Raw genomic sequence first — 26,243 nt, 5'->3', positions numbered from 1 at the left:
GCCCCACCCTACTCTGCGCCTTTGATCACACACACAGGCCAGCGCTGGCCCTGCCCTCCACATGTCCACATTTCTTCTGTAGCTCCCCCTCGGCACATCTGGGAAGGGCGCTGGGCCTTCGGGCCTTACCTCTGTGTGAACCCCTCCTTTGATCACCACACCAGCCACATGGAGGGAGAGAGGTTGGGAGGGGACAGAGGAGAGGAGAAATTCTCCCTTTCTTTGCCTCTCTGAAGACAGCTCACTGAGGCTCAGGAAAGTCAAGCCACTTGCTGAAGGTCTTCCAGCAAAATATGCAACCAGCCTTCTGAGCCCTGACCTTCCATGAGCAGAGGCCTCAAGGAATCCCATAGTATCAAGTGGAAAGAACTGGGGAATGTGCCCCCGATGACAGAAAAGCAGAGAGCCACCTGTTTCTTCTTCTCCATCCTAGCCATGTAGATAAATATAACACCCCTCCTCTTACAGCCCTTGACTGTTTACAGAGCATTTTCCACATGTTCCTTCATTTAATCCTCCCAGCAACCCTGGGAGGAGGGTATTACTCTTACCCCATTGTACAGATGAGCAAACTGAGGCTACAATAGGCAAAGTAACTTACTTGCCCAAGGTCACCCAGCAAGTAAGAGGTGGCACCAGGATTTTATGTCAGGCCTGTGGTCCCTAGAAGCCTTGAGCGGCCCCTCCACTTACAGTGGAAAACTCGAAGGCTTTAGGCGAGAAGGCCTGGCGTGCTGCAAACAGTGCTTGAGCTTGCAACTTAAGAGGCACTTATTGACTCGCTGCTTCCTAGCGCACTATCATGTCAGACTTAATGCTAGCTCCCGAGCCTCACAGCAATCTCCGGCCCTGACACTTTGCCTGCAGGACCCCCAGGCCCTGTGGATGCCACCTGGTTGGCGTGAGGAGCAGGGGCCTGGACCTGCCTCCTCAGCACCCTACCTCCTGGAGTCAAGTTGCCCCTCAGCTTCTCTTCCTGCTCAGCCTACAGCATGGCTCAGGGGCTGGGGGCGGGGTGGTGCTGGGGAGGGAAGCCTGAGTCATCCCCAGGCCAGGAAGCACAATGTTTGGCAGGGTTCCTGGGCCCAGCTAAGGAAGGAGCAGGAGCATTGAGTTACAGAGGCCTGCTAGGGCAGCGAAGAGGTGGTGGGAAGGGAGTGTTGGTGAGTCCATGAAGATGGGAGACTCACAGCAAACTGGGGTCTACAGGCTCCAGCTGGGGGAAGGACCCAGGGAGCACTGGGTGCACCTGGTGGGGGGAGGGGCACAGAGCGGCCAGGAACCTTTACTCTGTCCAGCCCTCCTACCCAAGCCAGGCCCCTCAGCCAGGGCCCTCTTTCCTTGTGGAGCTGTGTCACAGTTGGGTCAGTTCCAGAGGAGGGGATCCCCCTCAACCCTACAGGGGGAGGGCACCACCTCCTGCTGCCTCCCTCCACCTCTTCCTGTCACGTCCTTGGCCACCAGTGTTTCAAAATATACTGGTTCTTGGCTGGCTGTTTACTTAGGAATCAAAAACATCAAGTTTCAAATTCATTCCCACAGCTTTAGCTCTCACCTCTCGGCAGACTGGTCCAGTTCAAACTGCTCCTTGAGCTCCAGGCCCACAGAGCTGACGGCTTACTTGATATATCCTCTGGAGTGACCCTCAGGTACCTCTAGCTCGACTGGGCCAAAACTAAACTTCTCTCTCCCCACCCCCTAAAATAAAGTTCATCTTCTGTCTCTAGGAGCAATATCACCATCCATCAGCTGAGCATCATTCTTGTCCCTTTCCTTCCTTCCTTCCATATTGATTGAACACGTGCCAGCACTGTGCATGGAGCTGGGGGATGGTGGTGAACAAGTTGCTCATGATCCCCGCCCTCCCACGGCTTACAGAAAATTACCATCCGGGTTACTAAGGGTCAAGATGAGAGCAGTCCAAGGGCCCAAGGGAGACCATAAGAGGGGTGGGGATCATGGAGGACCTCCCAGAAAGCTCAGACCTGAATGGTGAGTAGGCTGGAGCCCACTGTATGGGGTTGTCAGGTTAGGGTGAAGGGAGGGCAGGGGGCGTGCATGCTGGAATATTCCAGGCAGAGAAGAGCATGTGCCAAGGGCAGAGGTAAGGGAGAGTGTGCAGCTCTCAAGAGACTAAAAGAAGCTGCATAAATAGCCGAAGCTAAGAATTCGGAGGTGGGTGCTGTGCCTAGCAAGAGATGAGGCTGATGAAGTGGCTGGGCACCAGGGCACCCAGGCCTCATAGGTCGCTGGAAGGAGTTGAGACTTTATCCTAAGAGCTGTCAGGAGCCATTAGAATGTTTTAAGCAAGTGAGTGAAACTCTGATGTGAGTTTCCGAAATTGCCCAGGCTTCCTCACACTGACATTCAAGTGGCACAGCTCCACAGTGGCTCTCTGCCACCTCTTAGGCCTTCTGTCATAAACTGCATGGCCCTACACCCAGGCCATTGTACCAGCCTCCACATGGTCCCTTGTCTTCAGGTCTTTAGACCCTTTCATGCCCCAGTCTATCCTCTAACCATGAGGGGAAGAAATGTCATACATGTCAAATCTGATCATATCACTTACCCTGCTTCGAGTACCTTCAGAGCTCCCCATGGCTTTCGGGATAAAGTCAGGCTTCTCATCCGGTGGACACACAGACCTTCCCATTCCGAGTGTGCCTTCCCGCTCCTCAGTTCCGTCCCTGGCCCACTCACACCGTGTGTTCTATCCGCAAGGCCCAACGCAATGTGTCCCAGGCAGGGCGCACCTCTGGGCATTTGCAACCACTGTGTCCTCCTACTTGATGACTCTTCTTTATCTTCTGCAATTTCTTCCTCATGCTTCAAGGTCTGACTGCATTGTCACCTGCCTGTCATTTCCCAGCTCCCTTCCGTTCCCTTCACCAAAGCAGGGCAGTTAGCCTCTCGCTCTGGGGCTCTCGGGAGCCTTGCCTGTCATTTTCAGATAGCCCCCGCCAGGGTTAACTCTGTGCAACATGAATCTGCCTCTCAGCTTTACTCTGTTTGTGCCTCTGGCAACAGTTTCCCAGTTGAAGCCCCAGGAGTCTGCCCCGAAGCCCAGATCTGGCCTAGCTTACTCCCTTCCTTATAAGCTTACTGTCAGTTACCCTGGCTGAACTGTGGCCTCTCTAATCTTGAATCCCAGCAGCCCCTGGGCTGGAGAAGTCTTCCTGGTCAGGGAATCCCGTGGAAACCTGGCCCTGCTCTCTCAGGCCTCCCCTCCTCCCAGCACTCAGTGGCTAAGCAGCATTGACTGGAACTGCCTAGGCTGGGATCAGGGCTTGCCTAGCCCAGAAGAGGAGTGGAGGCTGGTGGGAGGCTGTCCCTGAAGAGGAAGACCCACACTCTGGGATAGATCCCCAGCTCCATCTTGGAGAGGGGACGAGGGAGCCAGGCTGGGTCTGCCCCTGTGGAGTCACTGGTTCAGAGGGAGAGAGAAATTTTGTGCCATGACAGAGAAACCCACCTTCCCTCACACAGCCAGTGTCTTCCTTTTCCCAGCCAGGGAGCCTGCGCAGGCCCGGGGCTGACTGGATTTAAGAGACGTGGAGAGCTTCACACACATCCCCCAAACTAGGGCCAGCTCAGGAGGCTCGGGGCTCCCACCCCTCCTTCCCAACCTCCACACTGCAAAGCCCCTCTCTCCACATCAGCTTGGGGCCTCTGGGTTGCTTTCAGGAAGGGGGTGCTTCTCTCCACAGCCCAGCATGGAAGGGGGAGTGGGGGAAGAGATGGCTTGATATGGATTTTTGTGGTCGGAGGTGATTGGAATCCCAGCTGTGCTCCCCAGCCCCTCCCCTCTCCTCCACCAGCACCCCTCCCCCTTCAGAGATGGGCAGGGGAGGGAAGGGGGAGGAGAGGGGCTCTGCTGGCCCCTCACTGCTCAGAGATACCCGACAAGTGCAGCAGCCAGATCTGCCAAGATGAGCAGCAGGCCCCAGGGCCTGGCCGTGGGGCCAAATGTTTGGAGGCAAAGACTATCGTGGGTGATCTGGGCTATGTGCAGGTCCATCCTTGGAAACTTTTCCCAGAAAGCAGGCGCTAGCCCAGAGGTTCTCAGCACTGGTTTCACATTAGAATCACCCGGGGAGATTGTACAAATGCCGATGCCTGGGCCCCAGCCCAGAGATTCTGTTCTAATTGATCGAGCTGAGAGCCCAAGCATCAGGTGTTTCTAACATGCAGGCCTGAGAACCCCTGCTTTAGAGCAGAATTTCTCAACCTCAGCACTTTTGACGTTTTCGGCCAGATAATTGGTGTTATGAGGGCTGTCCTGTGCATTTGCAGAATGTTTAGCAGCATCCCCGGGCTCTACCCACTAGGTGCCACTAGCAGCAACCCCCTTCTGGTCCCTCATATATGACAACCAAGAATGTCTCCAGGCATTGCCAAATATCCCCCGGGGAGGGCGGAGTCGTCCCTGATTAAGAACCACTGCTTTAGTGTTGGGGATAGCACTGAGGTGGGAATCCACATCCTCGACAGGGGGGCAGCCCAGGGCCCTGCCATGCTCCACAACGGGCTTGGACTCTCTGTCCTCTGGGCTGGAAACATGCAGGGAATCTGACCTCACTCTTGTCACCTTGGGACACAGAACTGAGAAACCAAAGGTCAGAGCCTACGTGGGGATCCAGGGACCCCCACTCTATGACCATATATACTTCAAGCACAATTTCTTGACCACCTGCCAACCACTGGCCATTGTGCTGTGTGCTGAGGGCCCAGGCATGACCCAGGCAGACACTGTCCCTGCCCTCGTGGGGCAGATGGTTTAGAGCAGGGGTCAGCAACCCTTTCTGTAAAGGGTCATATAGCAATTATGTGGGGCTTCCCAGTCTCTCACAACTACTCAACTCTGCTGTTGTAGTGTAAACACAGCCATAGACAATATGTAAGCAAATAGGCATGGCTGTGTCCATTAGAACTTTATTTGCAAAAACAAGCAGTAGGCCAGACTTGGCCTGTAGACTAGTTTGCCAGCCTCTGGTCTAGTGGGAGAAATGAAGAAATACCCAAGTATTCACAATCCATGATGAACCATGCTATGATAGGAGATCTACGGGGTGGCAGGGGAGAGTGGTGGAGGGGGATCAGAGCCCATAGGAGGGGCATCTAACTCAGACTTGAAGGGAAGAGAAGTCTGGGAAGACTTCTAGGAAGAGGTGGCACCTGAGCTGAGTCCTAAAGGACACTCTAGAGTCATGGGTAACCTGAGACCCAGAGGCTGAGGAGGAGTTAGCTAAGTGAAGGGTGAAGGGACAAGTGTTTGGGCAGAAGCAGTAGCCTGGGCAAAGCTCAGGAGCAGAAGATGGCCCGGCACATTCAATAGGGCAGAAGAGGAGAGCAAGGTGAGATCCTGTAGGCTCTTGAATTGTATGCTCGATCTCTGGGGTTTCTGAGCATGGCAGTGGCGTGGTCTGATTTGTCTTTTGAAACATTCCTTCTGACTACCTTGTGGTAAGTGGGCTGGCTGTGGGGAGCAGAATGGAAGCAGGGGAGGAGGTAATCTCAGGCGACAGACGCAGAGGCCTGGACCAAGGTGGAAACCATGGAGCCAGAGGGAAGCAGGTAGATTCAGCATGTGTTCGAGGTAGAATGGGTAGGCCTTGGTGGTTGATTGGATGGATGTCACGGGGTGGGGGCGTTGGGGGAGGGGTGGAAAAAAGTGGGGAAAATGGCTCCAGAATTCTGGTGGGGATGTAGTGATGCCATCCATTGAGAGAGGGGACACAGGAAGAAGGGCAGGTATGGAGAGGATGGCAGCTGATGGATTTAGTTGGGACCTGTTGAATTTGAGGTGAGTAGGGGGCCATCCTGGTGGAGATGACCTGGAGGCAGTTAGAAATACTGTCCTTAAGGCCTCATCATAGACTGAGCTCCCCTAGGGAGAGAAAGGAAAAGAGGAGAGGGAAGGGGAGGAGGGAGAGGAGGAGAGTGAGGGGAAGGGAGGGCCTAGAGCCCTGAGCAACCGCAACAGGAAAGAGACTAGGGAACAGTGGCCAAAGTGTCGGGGAGCAAAGCGAGAGAGGACTGGAGCCCCTTCCTCTCTCTGGTTCTCCTAGGCTCCTTCTCAGAGCTAAGAGGGTTTGCCTCAACATCTCCCAGACCTCCCCTGTTCTGGGGACACAGCTTCTAGCGACATAAGACAAGAGTGCAGCAAAGCCCTCTGGGAGCACAGGAAGTCCTTCAGCTTTCAGGAATCAGAGGAGGCGTCATAGCTTTGAAGAATAAGGAGGATTTCCACAGGCCCAGGAGGTGAGAAGGGGTGGAAGTGGAGGAGTTGGGCAGGGCAGGGCGGGGCGGGGTGGGGCAGGGTGGGGTGGACATTCCAGGCCAAAGGAACCAGGTGAGGAAAAAACCCAGAGGCAGAAAAACACAGGGAGTCTTGTTGAAATCCTGAGTAGTCAGTCTGTCATGACAGGGGGCTTAGGGTGCTGGAGGGAGGGAGGGTGACGATAAAGAAGATTCAAGGGACGGTGGGTATGGTCCGGTGGGTTTGAATCCTGTGTCAATCCCACAGCTGTGTGACCTTGGACAAGTCACTAAACAGAGCCTTAGGTTCCTCCTTTGCGCCAATACCTGCCCTTCCCTCTGGAAAGGGGCTGGAAGAAGAACCTTTCAGGCTGTGGAGTTGGTGCGTCTTCAGTCCCTGGCCGGGTTTCTAGAAAGATGGCATAGGTGGGGAATGCTGAGAATCCCCAGGTGGCAGCCAGAGCTGGCTATGGATCACTCACAGGGACTCTGGCCCCTGCCCCTGTCCCCGCTTCCTATCTTCTATGACAGCTAGGTTTCCCAGCAAGGGGAAGGAAACAAGAGAAAAGAAACTCTGGACTGGGCTTGGGACAAATCTGGTAGAGGCCCCCCAAGGCAATTTGTATTCCCACCCTTGCCAGCCACCATCTGCCTCACTTGAGTCGTCTCGGAGAGAGGGGACAGCAAGAGGGGCCTTCCATTTCCTGAGTGTGTACTGTGGGCCTGACTTGGTGCTTTTCACAACGTCCCCATTTCACAGCTGAGAAAACGGCCAGGCAGCCAGGAAGCAGCAGAAGCCGGAACAGAACCCAGGTCTGTCTGACTCGCAAACCCGTGCTTCCCTTTGCCACTCCAGTAACTGTGTAAATTGGCTCTGGAAACGCCCCATCTGTGGCTGTGTGTCTGGAGAGGCCTCTAATGGCTCCCTTTGCTCGAGATGACCCATGGGTCCCCTTCACAGTCCTCCCTCTCCTCTTCATCTGCCCTGTCCTTCTCTGGCACACATTCCCTCCAGCCAGCCCTGAAGCCAGTGGCTGCCCACTCCACTGGGACCCAGACAGATGACGGCAGAATAATTGAAGTATCCTTCCCATGACCTTGAGCTCTGGCAGGGACTACTTCCCTTGTGTTGATGGGGGCTGATGACAGCTGAGTGGCAAAAGGACACATAAAGGGAGATGGGCCGCGTCAGAGCGGGCATGGCCAGGATACCCCAGCCGCCTGCTAGGGCAGCTGCCTCCCCCTCCTCATGCAGACAGCTGGGAATACCCCGTCAAGTGATAGGGCTCAGCTACCACCCTCCTCCTCCTCAGCCAGCCAGGAATACCCCTGACAACTGACGGGGCACAGTCATTTCCTATTGCCTCAGACAGATCCCCAGGTCACCTCTGCCAACGGATGGGATACAGCCACCTCCTCCTGTCCCTGTTATACACCAAAGGATACCTCCAGCAGCCACACACAGATGTACACAGCACTGGGGAGTCGTACACAGAGCTGTGAGAGACACGCAGGGCTCCCAGGAGCCCTGGGACACTGAAGGTGGAGATACCAGCCTCCCTGGGGCTCGGGCACGGATGAATACCAGTATCACCAGGCCCACATGCGAGGTCCTCACTGTGGGCCAATGTAGCCAGCAGAAGGGTGGGAGGAGGCTGCCTGAACGTATATGGATAATCTGGGCCCTTCCGTGGCCCAGCCCACTCTTCCAATTCAGGATGCAGGCCCATGTATGCATACACACATCCCCATATGCCCCTCACTCTACCTCAACACACAAGTTGTGATGCCAACTCTGGGTAAGGCCCTGGCCTAGGCCCTGGGGTAACAGAAAGGAATCAGAAAAGCCCCTCACTCACACAGAGCTCACAGACTAGGGGAGACCCTATAGGTGATAAATCCAATGGGACCTTAGGCTCAGCTGCAAGAACCATTGCATATGGAAGGAGCGAGGTGATGTTCTGGTCCTCTGCAGCCTTGCTAAGACCCCACCTGGTGGACAGGGTCCAGTTATGGGCCCCACACATTAAGCGGTCATAGATTGGGCTCTGTGAGAACAGTCAGAGTTGAAGGGGCTATTTGGCCTGGAGAAGAGTAGACTCAGCAGAACTAGAACTCTGAAGTTAGACCTCTGAGGGGTTGTCACAGGAAAGATAAGGTGTGTGGCCCCAGGAGACAAAGCTAGGACCCATTGATGGAAGCCACAGGGAGACCAATTTCAGATGAAACATCTGACAGATGGTTTTGCTGAGATAAAACAGGATGCCATTTGAGCAAGTGAGCTTCCCATCACTGGAAGTATACAAGTAGAGTTTAGGTGATCACTGTGCAGGGTGCTACAGAGGGGACTCAAGCTCTGGGTGGAGGCTGGGACTAGATGGCTGCTAACAGTACTTCCAACCTTGAGAGTCCATGACTCTGGGATTCTAATCCAGCCCCTTTATGCTACAGATGAGGAGACTGAGGCTCAGAGGGAGGCAGGGTCATGCTCAAGGTCACACAAAGAATTAGTGGTACTCCAAAGACTAGACCCAGGATTCCTCACTCCATCTTGGATCCCCCTATTCCTCAGACTGTCTTTGTCAGAGCAAACCTCCTTGGCTGATCCAGAGGCTCCCCTCCAAAACCCACATCCTGGGTGGCCTTATACCCCATGGTCTTTGTTCCCAGCTCCAGCCTGGGCTCAGCTGGTGGATGAGCTCCTTGTTGGAGGGCCTTTGGTTCCAGCGCTGGCTCCACAGATGGGTGCTCTCAGGCCTGCTGGCGGAAAGGAAATTCACATTTGACCTGGAGCCAGATGCAGAGCAGAGGGAAGTAGGGAAACAGGAGATCCAGGGCCTGGAGGGCCAGGCTGGGGCCCACAGACCTCACAAAGCCCTCAATGCCTAGGTGTCCCGTAGACTGTGGCTAAGTGAAGCAGTGAGCCTCTTCTGGAGCAGGGGCATTGGAAAGTTCAGTGAGCAATGGTAAGGACCTCATAGACTCTGGTAGAAATCCCAAAGACGGGGCCGCCCGGTGGCGAAGTGGTTAAGCACGCACATTCCACTTCGGCGGCCCAAGGTTCGCCGGTTCAGATCTCGGGTGCAGACATGGCGCCGCTTGTCAGCCATGCTGTGTGGCAGGCGTCCCACATATAAAGCAGAGGAATATGGGTACGGATGTTAGCTCAGGGCCAGTCTTCCTCAGCAAAAAGAGGAGGATTGGCAACAGATGTTAGCTCAGGGCTAATCTTCCTCAAAAAAAAGAAAAAAGAAAAGAAATCCCCAAGACCCAGGTAAACTTCTTCATTCATTTCAGGCTTCCCAAGCCCTCACCCTGGATACCCCCTGGCCCTTCTTCCCTGAACAGAATCCCACAATCTGGCCCTCTCCCTCTGACCTCATCCTGCCAAACACAGAGGACTTCTGTCCTACCCATTGGGACACGGCAAAGCAACTTGCTAAACTGGTAAATTGTTTCTGCAGAAGAGGTTCTTCTTGTTGTCACTGAGAATGTTGCAAAAAAAAAAAAATCCATCCATGTATGTAACCCTTCACATTTCACAGATTATAAAATGGGAGTTTGGAGGGTAAAAAGGGCTTGGCCAGTATAGAACACTGACCTCCTGTCTCCCGGTCCAGGGATATCTTCACACCATCCCTTCAGCACATTCAGGTTGACAAACCACTCTCTGTCGTCTCCTGGGCCCTCTGCAATTACGGATGAGGTAAGCATGATTACGCTCATTTTAAGAAAAAGGAAACTGAAGCCAAGAGATTTTCAGTGACTTTCCAGCTACCTTTCCTTAACAACCAATAATGTAAGCCATGTTAATTGGTGGGGGAGGCTGGACTAGGGATGATAACTTAGAAAAGTGACCCTAATGGTGGATTTGCAGGCACCGTTTCAGGCCTAGGAGGGAGCCATGTGGGGCAGTCATTCCAAAACACCGCTCTATGGATAAGTGCCTAAGAATCCCCGGAGAAATTAACAAATACATGGTTCTTTTGTGTACACACACATGCACACGTATGGTTTCTTGGGCTTTCTTCTAAATGATTCCATAGCCTTTGGGCAGGCCCAGGAATCTTTATTTCTAAGAAGCACCTCAGGAGACTCTGACGTGTAGCCAGGTTTGGCAGCAACCGCTTTAGCGGAGCCTTGCATTCTAAAGGCAGGGGTGGTCCTGGAAGGAATTCTCTGGAGGACACGTGTTTGCATGGGTTTAAACCCACTCCTGGTGTGAATAGGAGACAAAGGGTGTGTGTGGATATTGGGCAGCTAATAGTCATTCACCACCACTTCCTCTTTTCTATCAGAACCAGCAGATGGGAGGCTGAGGTACGGGGGTTGAATCTTGGCTAGGCTAAGCAGATTTGACTCACTTGGAGAGCTTTTAAAAAATACCGGTAATCAGGCCCCACCTCCAGAGATTAAATTGATCTGGGAGTACAGTCTGGGCACTGGTAATTTTTCAAAGCACCTCAGGAAATTCTCATGTCTAGCCAGGGTTGAGGAGACTCCTCTAAGCCAGTCATAACTCCAACCTCTTTGCCATGCGGTTAGGTTCAGCTTGGGCATGTGGCACAATTCTGGCCAATGAGAGGCATGGACGGAAAGCTGCTGGGAGATTCTGGGGGTGGCTGCCTTGTTTTTAAAAGGGGACATAAGGCAAGGGTGTTACTTCTTCCAGTCTTTGGATTTTATTGAATTAGAGTGTGATACTCAGAGCTGCTGCAGCCACCTTATGACCATGAGAGGGCAAGCCTGAAGACAAAAGCCGAGAGCTGAGAATGGTGGAGCAGAAAGATGGAAAGAACTGGAGTTCTTTTTTTTTTTAAACTTTTTCTTTTTCTTTCTTTTTTTTTCTTGAGGAAGATTAGCCCTGAGCTAATTACTGCCAGTCCTGTTCTTTTTTGCTGAGGAAGCTTGGCCCCGGGCTAACATCCATGTCCATCTTCCTCTGTTTTATATGTGGGACGCCTACCACAGCATGGCATGCCAAGTGGTGCCATTTTCGCACCTGGGATCCGAACCTGTGAACCCCGGGCCACCGAGAAGCGGAACGTGCACACTTAACCGCTACGCCACTGGGCCGGCCCCAGAACTGGAGTTCTTGATGCTGAATAAACCAACCATTGAAATATTCTTCTTTAGGACTTCCTCTATGGGATAATAAATGTGCTTATTGTGTAAGCTATTTTGAGTGTTTTTTCCATTACTTGCAGCCAAATGCTATCCCATTTAATGGAAGAGGAAACTGAAGATCAGAGAGATTAAGTTATAAACCAAGATCACAGAGCTAGTTAGTAGTAGAGCTGAGATAAAGGCTATACCCTTTGCCACTAGCAAATACACACACACACACCAACCCTCAAACCCCAGGTGGTGTAGTGTAGGGGAAAAAGCATTGAGCTATGAGAGGAGGCCTGGGGTGGAGAGATGGGGATAGAGGCCACTTAGCAGCGATTATCAGGTCAAGCATCCTGTGGGTGTCCCCTGCCTCCCAGCAGGGGGGTGGCAGCTGGTGCCTGCTCCGTCTCCATCAGCCATTAATTAAAACTTGACAAGAAGATTAATACACAGGGGACAGTTTTAATTAGAGACTTCTGGAACGTTAGTGCTGGCATGGCCCTAAGAGACTAGGTCTACCCATCTCCTTATTATATAGATGGGGAAACTGAGGCCCAGAGAAGTGGAGGGACTAGCCTAAGGTTCCTCAAGGAGTCTGTGGCTTAGGAGTCCAGGTGCCTTGTGTGACTCCCTGGCCAAGCCTTTCTTCTGCCTTGGGATGCCTCACATACGGGACAGCTTTAATTAACTTATTATCCCAGTTTGTCATTGATTCCCAAGGCCCCATCAAAAGGCTACAACTAAAGCTCCCTTTTGTGCAAACTCTGCCTGGCCCCAGGGGGCTGATAGGATAAGGGCAACCACTGAGGAGGCCAGGGCAGCTGAGGTTGACCACCTACTTCCCACGGTCTGACTCAGCTAGGGCTCTGTCCCTGGGAATGACCAACCTTGGGACATTTCGCCTTTTCCTTTTTCACAGGAGGGATGGGAATATCACTAATCAGTTATCCCAACCACTCGATTTGCAAAGTGCTGTCCATCATCTCAGTGGATATCCACATCAACCCTGAGCCTTAAGGTTTTATTCCTTTTAAAAATACTTCTAGTAGTTTTTTGAACTAAACATTTTCATGGGAAGACAATTCACACAGTGCCTAAGTATATATGGCAAAAAGTTAAGTTCTCCTCATCCCCCTACTCTCTCCCCAGCAGAGCCACTGTTAACAATTCACTGCCTATCTCTAGACTTCCCCCCTATACACATACACACACACACATATATGCATGTTACATTTCCCCCTATTATCACAACCCGCCGCACCTTGGAGGGAGCTCCAGGGTACAGCAGGCAGCAAAAGCAAGGTCATGGCAGGACCCTATGCAGAGGCCTCCTGGAAACTGCTTCTCTTTCACACAGGCATCCAATCAGGGCCCCCAGGTAGCCCATATGGTGCCTTGAGCCAATATGGAAAAGGTGCCCCTCTGGACAGACAATTTGGAAAAAAGGACCCCTTTATGGGGCAGACGCTACTCCATAGCAGGGCACAATGCTAGGCAGGAGGAGCAGCGGCAACACTCCAGGCCCCGCTTGTCCTCTGGCGGAATGCAGTGGCTCTGCCTTCACACCCCAAACGTCCCCCATCTCAACCCCTTCTGTCCATGGCCACTGTCACTGCCCTAAGTCAGGCTACCATCATCCCTTACTGGGATTCCAGCTGCCCCAGCCTTCTCACTAGTGCCCCTGCCTGTCATGTGCCCTTCCACGTCCCCTGCTCACTGCTGCCAGACGGATAGTTCTCATAGGCAAAGCAGATTATGTCCCTCCTAGGCTAAGCTCCTCAATTACTTCCTCTTACCTCAGGATCAAGGCCATGCTCCTTAAGGATGGCACTTAAGGACCTTCACACATCAGCTTGGCGCAGGGGCTCTGCACCAGCTGGCTTGGGTGTGAATCCTGGCTCTGCCACTTACCAGGTGATGACCCTGGGCAATCCATTTACCTCCCTGTGCCTCAATTTCCTTATCTAGAAAATTGGAATGATGATAATAACAGTATCTACCTCATTGGATGGTAGCGAGGAGTGAATGAGGTAATTCGGGTACCAGAGCTTTAGACGGTACCTATGAGCTGAGGCCTGGGCAGCACAAGAGCACTTGTGGCTTGGGTCCCAAAGGGGCCTCTGCCTGAGCAGGCCTGAGCCACAGTCCCATGCAAGTCAGAAAATGGAGCTGGAGGTGGAGGGAGGGAAGGAGGGTGCTGTGAGAGAGGCTGAACATGGCCTTGTTTCCAGGAGCTGAGAGGGAGGGAGAGCTGGCCTTGGCTATGTAGTTCACAGAGGGGGCTCCTGGGAAGGAGAAGGAACTATAAGCCCAGGTCCCCAAGGCCCTTGCAGCTCCTGCACTGGGTCCTGGGAGAGAAGGAGGCCAGAATGCCCAGGGGCTCCCTGGGAGCTCCTGAGCCTGTTTTCTCATCTGCAAAATCAGAGTTCAAATTACTTCACAGAGCAGCTGTGAGATTAAGGGAATAATGCACAGAACCTCCAAGCACTAGACCTGGAGCTCAATAGGTGCTCAATAAACCCTTGGGGTGGGGAGAAAAAGGGAGGGTACAGAGACCCAGGCGGGAGAACAAGGCCCAATGCTGCCTGCCTGTCCACTTGTCCTGCAGGGGCTGACGAGATGGGACACTTGCCAGGTACTGCAGGAGTGCTGCTGGCTCTCTGTTGGAGCCAGGGTGGTGGGGCAAAGGGGAGTTGGGCTGCACCGCAATGCACGTCAGGCATCGGAAGGAGGGCAGCCGGGCTCTTCACTTCTCTGAGCCTCAATCACCTTATCTGTAAAGTACCGAGACTATCACGAGGCCCACAGGGCTCTTGTGAAGCTGGAGTAAGCTGGTGAATAGAAAAGTACATCACACAGGATGTGGGCACTTACTGGATTATTATCTACAGTAGAAGCAATACAGAATCCAGGCTCCGAGCACTGGCTTTGGGGTGATACTGATAAAGGTAAAAGTCTGGGTCTCCCCTTCCTAGATATGAAATCATAGACAAGTCACTGAACTGTCCTTCGTCTCAGTTTCCTCGTCTGTCAACTGAGAATAATAAGAGTACCCACTTCACAGGATTTGGGAGGAAATTCAATGAGATCATTTCAAGACACTTCCCAGCCCATGTAAACATTCAATACACATTATTTTTTAATAATATCATTCCCCAAGGACAGAACCCAAGTCTTAAACTTCCAAATTTCTTTCCCCAACCCCACCATTTAGCCCTAGGGTGTGCATACAGCTGGCACTCAATAAATCCTTTTTAGCTAAGAAATCCTTAGCTGTCAGCAACTTTATGGCATTAGCGGACTATCAAACCTGGAGGGGCTGTTGAAGACCATTTATTGCAACCACCTCATTATACAGATGGAAACACTGAGGCTCCTTGAGCACGTGAGCGCTGCAGCTCCGCCCAGAGCCACGACTCCCAGCTAGAAGCTGACACCTCATGCCCACCAAGGTGGCCCTTCTCCGGAGTTATTTCTAAGTGGGAGAGATGTCCCCCAAAGGCAGGGGGATACCTGCCATGGTCTCCCCAGAATCTCGCCAGCCCAGAACCTCTTCATCCCGCTTCCCTGGCCTTGCCTCGGGCCACACCTAGCTGGTGGCCTATCCCTGCCTCGGCCTGCCCTCCCTCCACTTGAAGCTCCTCTGCAGCCTAGGCCGGGTGGTCCGTAATTGCTTCCTGTCCTCACAGGCTCTGTTTGTTTGCTCTGTGGCCACTTCCTCACACCCCAGCACACCGGAGGCGCTGACCAGCAGTGCAGGACTCCTGGGGCCCAGCCCCCAGCCTGCTCTCAGATGTTGGGCCAGCCCTCCCCAGACCCACCACCTGGAGCCCAGGAACCCAGCAAGGCCCTGGAGACACCCCCTTCAACACTTCCCCCCGTTTCCGCCTCCCGCCCCCGCCCCCCAGCAGCTGGTCCTGCTCCCAGCTGGGGGAGAAGCTGAAAAATCAACAGGTGGCAGTCCACAGTGAAGCCCTAGTAGACCTTGGGCTGAAGGAGACGAAGCACCCCCTTCCTCTAGCCCACCCCCACTCCCAGCTCCAGCCCAGTGGGACTCAGGCAGTAGGTCCAAATGACACTGCCTCACGTCAAGACTTTGAAACTCTGTTGAGGTCGGAATGTGTGTGGGGGAGGAGGTGGAGGGGTTACTAAGTTTGTCCCTGAAGGTCTCTGAGTCTAGGATAAAACAACTCAATGCAGTGAAACAACAGACCTTGGCTTCAAACCTGCCACTCACTGTGTGCCATTAAAGCAAGTTATTTAAATTTTCTTAGCTTCCTTTTTCTCAGCTGTAAAATGGGGCTCTGTCCCCCAGGGTTGTGGTGAGGTCGACACGAGCCATCCTGTACACACTGCCTAGTAGGTGGGGTGGGTAGGTGAGGTGAGCAACTGTCCTGGTTTACCTGGGACTGAGGGTTTTCTCAGGATGTGGGACTTTCAGTGCTAAAATCTGGACAGTCCTGAGCAAACTGGGGTGAGTCGGCCACCCTAAGAGTAGGCGTTAGGTGAATGTTTGTTCCCAGAAGCAAGTGCCACTGCCTCCCTCTGAAGACCCTCTTGCTTCTCCACGTAACTCCACAGCACTTGACGTTCCTCAGTCTGAAAGTCTCTTCCCCCAAATCTGCCCCCAGTTCTCCTTCAGGAAGCCTCCTGGACTCCCGACATTCAGTGCCTTCTTCTGCGTCCCCTTCCTCAGCATTTGTGTCCTCAGCTGCTCCTGTGCTATGGGGCCTTCTCTCCTTCAGCCCCTCTGCCCACCGTCGTCTCTCCCCTGGACTATTGTACCAGCCTCTCCTCTGAGCTCCCTGCATCCAGTCTCCTTCCCTCCCACCACCACACCCCCAAATAAATGATCCCTTCTCCACTTTGTCTAGGCCCCCAGCCCCACCCCCCCACCACAGACACGCAGCACACGCCATACACATCATAGGCACACCCACACTCTGAGTCTCAGTACGAAGGATTTCATTTGGATTTAGGGACGTTCTGACAGACAGTGGGACAAGGCCTCAGAATAGGCGAGAGGGGGAAGTCAATAAACTTTTCCTCTCAGGGTAGGGATTTTAAATATAGAAAATTGCAAAGGACAGAGTGCTGTCTGGGAGCAGAGGGATGGCTGCAACAACCTCTAATGGGTTCTTGCATCTACTACCTTGCTCCAAAGTTCCCTGGGGTTGTTTTCCCTCCCCAAAGCCCCTGCCCTTGGGGCCTAGGCAGGCCCAGCCAGGAGAAACACAGGACTGAATTCCATCTAGTTGGCTGCAGGCTGTAGATACTGGAGGGAAGTGTGTGCATGCTGTGTGTGTGGTGGGGGAGGTGTTGGTGAGTGGGCTAGGCCTGGTGAGCAGCCCCTCGGGGCCTGTTCCTTTTTTCCAGCTGAGGAGACACTCGGAGCTGGCTGAGAGGCTCGGAAGGCAGGGGCATGGGCACGGAAAGGACACTGTCATCTCTTTGGGGCCCCTGGCCGCTGGCTCACACTGCCCCTCCTCAGCCCCTGAGGAAAGCGCCGTCAGCAGAATTCCTCACGTCCTGCTGCTGGGGCCATGTTTATCCAGTACAGCAAACCACCCCAGAAGCGTCTTGCGGCAGCCTCAGAAACACAGACTCAGAGCAGGCCAGAGAGCCCAAGTGAGGGAGACATACGGTGACTCAGAGACCCCAAGTGAGGGAGGCCCAAGGGAGAGCAAGAGTGACAGAGAGACTGAGGAAGGGTGACAGAGAGCTAAGCTCAGAGATGGAGCATGAGGGACAGAAGCTAAGAGGGCGCCCCTCTGGGGCAGCAAAATGGTGATGCAGCAAGATGGAGACAGAGGGCAGCCGGCAGGACTCCAGGGCTGAGATGGGAAAGGAGACCACAAAGAAGACCAGGGACTCTGAGAGAGATGACGACAAAACCAAGACAGAAAGAGACCAACACAGAATCAGGCTGAGAGAAAAAAGAAAAAGGAGCAGAAAGGAGAGACAAATAAAGGGGATGGGGGCAGAAGGAACGGTGGGGAGTCAGAAACAGGGAAGGGGTGGCAGAGGGGTGAGCGGCGCAGGAAGCAAGAGGCAGCATGAGAAGCTGTGGGCTGCCTGGAGAGGGGCGGCTGTCGTGCCCCCTCCATGCACATACACATGGCCAGCCTAGCCCCAGCCGGGGCTGTTTGCAGAAGGAAGCCAGCTCTGCGGTCAGGGCGCCCCAGGCCCGGCGGCGGCTGCCCCCTACACTTAATGAGATTCTTGTTCGGAGCTGCGGGAGATGGGGCCGGGCTGCGGAGGCCCCACAGCGCCTCTGCTCTCACCCGAAGGGGGCCGGGGCCTGGGCCTGGGTTGGGGCCCAGGCAGCTGAAGGGGCTATGCAGGAAGACGACCAGACAAAGCCTGGCCGCTGAGGCTACCAGGCTTTGGGAATAGAGGGGATGGCAGTGGCGGAAGGGCCTGGCAGCCTCTGCAGAGCTCGGGAGAGGAGAGCACAGGGGAAAGGGCACAGGGCTGGCCAGCAGGCAGGAGAGCTGGATTCTCATCTTAGCTCCGTCCCCCATCCTGGCTGGGTGACCTTGGGCAAGTGCCCTCCTTTCTCTCTGGACCTCAATTTCTCCAATAGCCCCCATGAAAAGCAAACTCAGGCAGGTAGGGCCCATGGAGAAGTAGAGTATGTGCCCTGGCCAAGGGGCCAGCTGCCACTCAGCTCTAGCTGTTACCTTGTGAGATTGTGGGCCCAGTGTTACTAGATCTTCGGACTTTTTTTTTTTTTTTTAAAGATTGGCACCTGGGCTAACAACTGTTGCCAATCTTTTTTTTTTTTCTGCTTTATCTCCCCCAACCCCGCCTGTACACAGTTGTATATCTCAGTTGCAGGTCCTTTTAGTTGTGGGATGTGGGACACTGCCTCAACGTGGCCTGACGAGTGGTGCCATGTCCGCGCCCAAGATCCGAACGCTGGGCTGCCGCAGCAGAGCATGAGAACTTAACCACTCGGCCATGGAGCCGGCCCCTTGGACTTTTTAGAAGTTATAAATCTGGATTTTTATGTAAAAATCTCATGAATTTTAAATGATGGCAGCTAATTTCTTCTTAAGGTAGGCACTGTGTGAGCCAAATAAAACCCTTTGAGGGTCTGAAGTGGCCCATAAGGTGCCTGTTTACGGCAGTCTCTAAGGCGCGCATCAGCTCTGACAATTGCCGCATCTCTGGCTCCACCACCATCCCGAGTGGAGTCCAGACCTCACCCCGATCTCATGCCCTTGGAGACCAGGCAGAGTGTACCGCCAGGAGGAGGCTGTCTTGCACTGGCATTGGGTGAGTGAGGGAGACATGATCTAAAATGCTAGGCTTCTGGATGACCTGTTTGCTGGTCAGTGATCTTGCTTCCAAAGCCCCCACCTCTCCCTACCTCAGCCTAGCCTTCAAGGCCTTCCTTTGGGAATACATTCTGCCTGGGTTTGGACCAAGGGCCAGGTAGATACTATGTAACACCATAGCTGGTCTACCATTTGCCCTCAGGCCCTGGCTGGAAATAGGCAGCCCGGAGCCAGGTCTACCAGCAGCCCCGCCTTTACTTTGACACTCTAACTCCAGGGCCTAGGCTTGGTAAGCACCACCCTGGCATGGGCTATGGAGGGTGGAGGGGGGAAAAGGGGAGGGGAGGAAGGGGGCGGAGCATCTTGGTGTGTGCGCCCCTACCCCTTCCCACTCCACACAGTTCAGCCAAGCATGACAAGGGTTAATTGAATACTCCCAGCTGGAATCATGGAATCATAGGACTGGAACAGACCTTGGAGGTCATCTGTCAGGGTAAGAGGAGAGATTTTAATTACTCAGTTCAGCTGGGTTGGAAGGGCCTCCAGCCCTCATCCCCAGCCTAGGTTGTTTATCGAGGAAGAGGTGAAGCTGGGAAGGGTTACTAGGCTAGGAGCCTCTGAAGGGTAGGGCCTGGCCACTTCAGTCAGTGCCACCCCCACCCCCAGCAGTGCCTCACTCTGGGATGGGCACACAGCACTTGGCTGAATAATTGACTAACAGGCAGGATGAATGGTACTAGGAGAGATTGTGAGTGATAAGACTCTGAACCAGGAGGCAAATGACCAGGGCTCTGGTACTGGCTCCACTCAAGGTCATGCGGCTAGGAACTAGCTGCACTGAGCCCTTTCCCATTCCCCCGTGGTGCCTCTTTTTATGGGACTGGGGCAGGACCTCAAGAGCAGCCAGCCACCGCAGCTCACACTCCAGCAGACTCGGAGCCCCTTTAGGCTTCTTCTCTGTCTTCTAAGCTCCACTCACAGTGTGGTCTTAAACAAGAAATTTTCCCCTCATGATTCTCTGGACAGAGCCAGAAAAAAAAAAAAATGAGTTAGTTACAGCAAGAAGACTTAAGGTCAGACACCATGAAGAACTTCCTAAAGGTGGAACCCCATAGAAGCAGCAATCTGGGTGGACTCTGGAGTCTCCTGCCCTGAACTGGAAGCCCAATGGGGGACACGGAAGTAACCTTCAGAGCTGGGCAAAGGCTGGCTGATCGACTTTTCCTCCAGTGTCCTTAAGCCCAGAGCTCAGCATTAGGGGTGGAGGGGGGCTCCCTGGATGGGAAGGAGTCGATTCACCTCATTTTCTGTCTATTAGTTTGGAGTAATGGCACCTAGGAATGTTCTCAGTCCAGCGCTGAGGCTGCTGATTAGAGGTGGAAGCTCAAGGCCACCACAGCCTCTTTCTCCCCAGAAGCCACCCAGGGGGTAGAACCCAGCTGAGGCAGACAGACCCAGGCCCACCCTCTGTCTTTGCTACAGAGAAACCTAGAAATCATTGCTGGTCCCTTGGCTCAGAGCCCAAGACGGGGCTAGGCTGAAGGATGGAGAAGAGAATGGTGGCCATAACCATAGACAGAGTGTGGGGGCGGGGGAGGGTGGGGATTAGGGGAGCCACGTGTCTCCATCCCAAGGCAGAGGGGAGTGAGAAAGACACAGAGCTCCCTCAGGAACTCTCAATATCGCTTGAAAGGGTGTTCATAGTTACCTTGTTCTCTGCTTTAAAAGTCCTGAGGGCTTAATAACACTTTTAAGTGCCATCTTCTGAGGGGAAGTTCCCATTGGCTACAGGCCCAGCCTGTGTCATTTCCATCAGCCCTTTCCCACAGCCAAGCGGTGCATTTATCCCAGCCTAGGAATCAATGCTTGATCAATCTGGAAGTTCCCCTTGATATCCACCCTCTATCCTTCTTACTGCAGTACCCCATTCTCTTTCCTCCTGTCCTACCCCTAAATGGAAATGAAGTCCTCTTTGGGCACTGAATGGACAAAGCTCAGATTGGAAAACCTCCTGCTGCTTATGAGGGAATCCTGGGACCCTGCCACCCGTCATTCCCCACCACTACCATCCCCAGCACATTTCCTCCTGGGAACTTGCCTGGGCTGTGGGGATTAAAGGAAGGGCTTAGGGCAAGTCAGGCTAGGGATCCATTCCTGAGGATCGCAGAAAGAAGGGAAAGGAGGGAGGGGTGGAACTGGGTGGCCTTTGGGCTAAGTCAGATAATAAACCTAAGCCACCTGCTGTTTGAGCCCAGAGTATAAATCGCTAATCGGTTTGAGACTTGCACATCCGCTAATGAATTTCTCTATTCCCAGAAGGTCTCTCTGGAGGCGCCCCACTGGCAGGGGGCCAGGCAGGGAGTTCCTGGGGCTAGGGGCAGCTCTTTGCATCCTCCAGTCCTGCTTCTCCTGTCCCCCAGGCCCTTTTGGCTCCTCCTAGCACCCTGTCCTCCATGCCACTTGCTAGTCTGAGAGCTCAGAGGGAGGGGTGAGAGGAGGGGCTCAAAGGCCTCCTAGCGTTCCAGGGGCCCCAGACAAGGGTGCCCAAGCTTGGCCCTCTCTTTTCCCTGCCCTCCCTCACTGCCCAGCAGCTAAGTCTCTCTGAGAAGCTCCCAGGGGCAGCGGAAAGAGCACCAGCTCTGGGGTGAGGCCAGCTTAGCTCAGCTCCGTCCCAGCTCAGCCTCCTATTTGCTACATGCCTTTAAGGGAGCAGCACAACCTTTCTGGGCTTGTGTTAATTCAGCTGTAAAATGGGGCGATCACGCCTGCCTCATGGGTTTGTTTGAGGAGTAAATCAAATCAGGTGAGAGAAGAACCTAGCCCGATGCCTGCCATATTATAGGTGCACGATTCAAGAACTGTATCTCCTTCTTCTCCTCTAATATCATCCAGAGAGGGAGGCCAGCCATTCTTGGCCTCCAAGAAGGAATTCTCAAAAAGGGCAGCTGAATGAAGTTGGGTGAGAAGTGAAAAGCTTGCTGACTGGGCCTGTGACCTGACCCCCAGCTTTGGCTTTTAATGTCAGCACTTCCTGCTGCCACTGCCTGGACTTCAGAAGAGGCTGTGAAGCCCAGAGGTTAGGGCTGGATGGACCGACCTCTCCCCTTCCAGTGCATCCTGTGGCCTAAGTACTGCAGGCACAGTCCTCTGGGCAACTCCTGGGCACACGGGCGCTGCTTGGGAAAGGCCCCAGGTGGCCGCTGCTGGAGATAGAGCTCCTTCAGTGGTAGGACGCAAATGGCCACAGCTGTCAGGGCCCTGGGCCCCGGCCCTGCCAGCTGCTCTGCCCATGCCCCTCCCTGTCCGGCACCCCTTGGTCTGCACAGACTCAGGCAGCCAACACGAAGCTGAGGGACACTATAATGAGAGAATCGATGTCTCCCCATTAGACGTTGAGCCAGCCACTCCCTCTCTGTGAGCTCAGCTCCAGGGTTCTTTGCAGGTGTGTCTGGGGGTGCAGCTGGAGGAGGGTGGAAGAGTTGGGTTCCCCACCTAGGCCTTGGGCTATGCAGTTTATGTGGCTGAAAATAGTTTTCAAACCTCTGGCTTAGGATGACCTCTCATGATTCCTTTTTGCTCTGGCACTTTAAGATTTGGTGAGCTTAGGGCCTTGCTGGGAAGTTTATCCGCTTATCTAATCTATATCCCGTGCATCTTCTGGTTTTGCTCACCCATAATCTCCAGAGAAGCTAAACAGAACTGATCTTCACATCCTACCTGGTAACATGGAAGATATGGGCAGTATAGACTAGCCCTTTCTCCCCTCCTGGCCTCAGTGTCTCCATCTGTACGATGGGAAGAATTGGATTCAATATTTTCTGAAGGCCCTCCCATGGTTGAGCTCCTCCTGCAGGCAAGAAGAGAGCCAGTCTCAAGGACTGGCAGGAACCCCATATTAGATGCTGTCTCTATCTTTATAAAGCCAAATTGAGTAGCTGGCTCTGAACCAGAACAAGGTGAGCCTAGTTCTGCCCAATTCCAGCCTCTGGGGGCCTTGCCTCCCCCTCCCTGTGACTCTCCCAACAGGTGCCAAAATCAAATGCTCACATTCTCCAGGGTGTTGATGGATGCGACCCAGACCCCTCCAGAAGGCTCTCTGTAGCAGTACAGCCCAGCCTAGCCCTCCTCTGGCCAGAGGCCCCACCAGCCAGGGCCACATGAGAGCCTGTCTGGGCCTCAGCCCCAGGGGGAAGGGGTCTGCCAGAGGAAAGAGCTGAGGACCATAAAGACAAAGAGGTCAGAGGAGGAGTGCCCAGCTCCTCCATGGCTAATAGCCACCTTCCTTCCACCTCTATTTGTAGAGTCCTCGAGACAATTGGAGCTGAGAGGGGATGTCCAGTACAGTCCCCCATAGCACAGATGAAGAAACTAAGGCCAGAGAGCGGGAAGGAGCTTGCTCAGGCCTCCTGACATTCCCACAATAATAATAGCTGATGTTCACAGGGGACTTCCTGTGACTTAAGTCCTGGCATGCTCAGTGAGGCCACACAAAAGGGCCATGAAATAGATTCTACTATTATTGCCATTTTACAGATCGGGAAGCCAGGGCTCAGAGAGGAACTGACCAGCCGAAAGCCAGGCAGCCTGGAAGGGGCAAAATCTGGATTTGAACCTAGGGTTTTCTGCCACCAAATTTTACATTCTTCACCGTTATTGTTCCAGGGCCTCTCCTGGACTTATTCCTACCTCTACCCTTGCCAGGCATGGACCTACTGAGGCACTAGGCACTGACAGAAGCCTGGCAGGACCTCAATGCTCTCCAAGTTCAGGTCCCTTCCTTCGGGTTGAAGTAAGGGGTAGTGCAAAGAATGTCTAATGATATGGAGAAATGCTTGTGGTTCAGTGGTATATGGGAAACTCAGGGCACAAAACAGAGTGGCCAAAAGAAGACATACAGAGGGCCAATAGGGACATTAAAAGATGCTCAACATCACCCATCACCAGGGAAATGCAAATCAATACCACATGAGATAACCCCTCACACCTGTCAGAATGGCCATCATAACAACAATAAAAAACGAACAAACAAACCAGAAAATAACAAGCACTGGCAAGGATGTAGAGAAACTGGAATACTCATACACTGCTGGTGGGCATGTAAACTGGTGCAGCCACTATGGAAAACTGTATGGAGTTTCCTCAAAAAATTAAAAATAGAAATACCATATGATCTAGCAATCCTACTTTTGGGTATGTTTCCAAGGGAATTGCAAGTAGGGTCTCAAAGAGAGATTTGCACACTCATGTTCACAGCAGCATTATTTACAACAGCCAGGAGATGGTAACAACCTAATTGTCCATCAGCAAATAAATAGGTAAAGAAATGTGGTAAATATATACAATGGAATATCATTCAGTCTTTAAAAAGAAGGAAATCCTACCATATGTGACAACATGGATGAACCTAGAGGACAGTATGCTAAGTGAAATAAGCCAGATACAGATTCCACTGATAGGAGATATCTAAAATAGTCAAACTGTTAGAAACAGAAAGTAGAATGCTGGTTGCCAGAGCCTGGGGGAGGGGGAAATGGGGAGTTGCTATTCAACGGTGTAGAGCTTCAGTCATGCAAGATGGAAAAGTCCTAAAGATCTGCTGTACACATTGTGCCTGGAGTTAACAATACTGTACGCCTGAAAATATGTTAAGAGGGTAGGTCTCGTGTTATGTGTTTTTTAACACAATTTAAAAAAACCAAAATGGCCAGTATGATCTCTTGTGTAAAAAGGAGAATTATGTGTGTGTCTCTGTGTGTGTGTGTACAGAAAAAAAAAATGAGTATAAAGATACCAAAACGTCAACAGCGGCCTTCCTTGGTTAGTGGGACTATAAGCGCTATTTTCTGGGTAATACTCTTCTGTGGTTTGCAAATTTTCTACAGTGAATATGTATGACTTTTATCATCTCCCTCTTGTCCCCCAAAATGAGAAAGATTAAAAGAAACAAACCAACCAAGAAAACCGGCAGATGCTTTGGAGCCTGACTCACAGAGGATCATGGCCGTGACCCCACTGCCGTGTGATGGTGGACAAGTCACCCAGGCTGAGTCTCAAATGCCTCACCTCTGGGATGAGTGTTGTGATGTCACATGTCTTTGTCTTTGCTGTAGAGCCAACCTATCTTTTCTGTTGGTCCCCCAAGGGAGATCAAGAACAAAGGTGGAGAAACTGGCATCCTTATCCCCAGACAAAGCCACCAGGATGCAAGCAAGCACCAGGTGTGGCCCTCAGTCTCGGCCAGAACTGCTTTCTCCTGCCAAATTAAGAGAAAGGGGAGGATGTGGCTGGGACCTCTTTGTGGCCTCAGTTTATCAATGTGGAAAATGAGAGTACTGTGAGAAGGTCCAACTCCTGTGCCATGGAGCTGGGGAGAGTAAAGCTCCTGGGCTGGGCAAAGCCTCCCCACCCCTGCAGGGCCCGCCCACCTGGCCACAACAGCCCCCTGCCCACTGAGGACAAGACCTGTGCACTGTGGGGGTGGGAACGGAGGGCGGGCCTACAAGATGAAGCAGGGAGGAGGAAGCACAGAACGTGTTGGAAAGGGCCTGCATGGGGCAACCCTCGCTTCTCCCTAACCCACCAGCCAGGCAGACACTCTGTCATGTTTGTTGCCACACTCCAGGTCTCTGGTGCTTGGGTGCGGTGGCTGTGAAATCTCTGTGGGTCCCCACTCCGGCAGCACAGCAGGACAACAAGGCTCTGTTAGCCCCTCTCCAGCTGGCCCACCCCTGGTAACAAACGCCAACCCCGTCATCTCCCTTTACCCTGCTGACCGAGCTCTCAGTTACTAGAGCGGGGGCAAGACTATGCCCCACAGTGGTCAGGACCGCAAGTTTTCTGGGTACAACACAGCCATTGGGGTACCCAACCCCTACCAAGCAACCCTCAAAACGCCTACAAGCGGCTTGGCAGGGGCCTGTGCAAGGATCCTGGCCATTCCTTTACCTGTAGGCAAGCTCTCCTTCACCAGAGGGAGCCTCCCTCTGCTCAAGACCAAGCAGTCATTCTTCAGAGTTTTCCTACATCCCCCACTCTTAGACATCCAATTGTATATCTCTCCAGAGATTGCAAATCTAACTTCTTAGCCTCTCTACAGAAAAAAAAAATTATTCATATGGAGACTGGAAATTCTCCGCCTGTGGGTTTCTGTACGCTGAGGGATTTCATTTTCTCCTGCCTCTCCTTAGATGAATCCTAGAACATTAGAGCTGGAAGAGATTATTAAATTCTACTCCCCCACCCCAACCCTCCCCAGACACAGTCATCGTACAGAAAGGCCCACTGAGGCCCAAAAAGGGCAAAGGCCTAACCTCAGGTTCAAAGCCAAGTGATGGCAGAGCTGGAACTAGAATCCAGAGCTCCCAAGTCAGGGCCCTTTCCTCAGCCCAGGTGGCCTTCTTCCCCCTACCCCCAGCCCTTGGGCCTCCCCTTTAGCACACTCTCAGCCACCCTCTGAAGAAGCAGGGGGCTGGGCCAAGTCCCAGGGCCTTCTCCTGGCTGAGGGAGTCAGGGACTCTGGGGTGCTGACCCCACCATACCTGTCTCCGCTACCCCAAGGGGCTCAGCCCTGCCTAGCCCAGGCCTGCTCCT

At 53.1% G+C, this 26,243-nt stretch overlaps 1 long non-coding RNA gene across 1 annotated transcript; it reads left to right on the top strand.

Annotated features, from left to right (window-relative positions):
• Positions 1-5,920: 5,920 nt before the first annotated feature.
• On the top strand, positions 5,921-11,412 carry LOC123282580 (uncharacterized). Its single transcript, XR_006522731.2, has 4 exons — positions 5,921-6,261; positions 7,019-7,071; positions 9,879-9,964; positions 11,230-11,412. It is a non-coding gene; the product is annotated as an uncharacterized lncRNA (long non-coding RNA).
• Positions 11,413-26,243: the final 14,831 nt, after the last annotated feature.

Source organism: Equus asinus, chromosome X (genome assembly GCF_041296235.1).
Source record: "Equus asinus isolate D_3611 breed Donkey chromosome X, EquAss-T2T_v2, whole genome shotgun sequence".
Lineage (NCBI taxonomy): Eukaryota > Metazoa > Chordata > Mammalia > Perissodactyla > Equidae > Equus > Equus asinus.
Note: the sequence above shows the minus strand (reverse complement) of the source record. Positions and strands in the feature narration are given on the sequence as shown.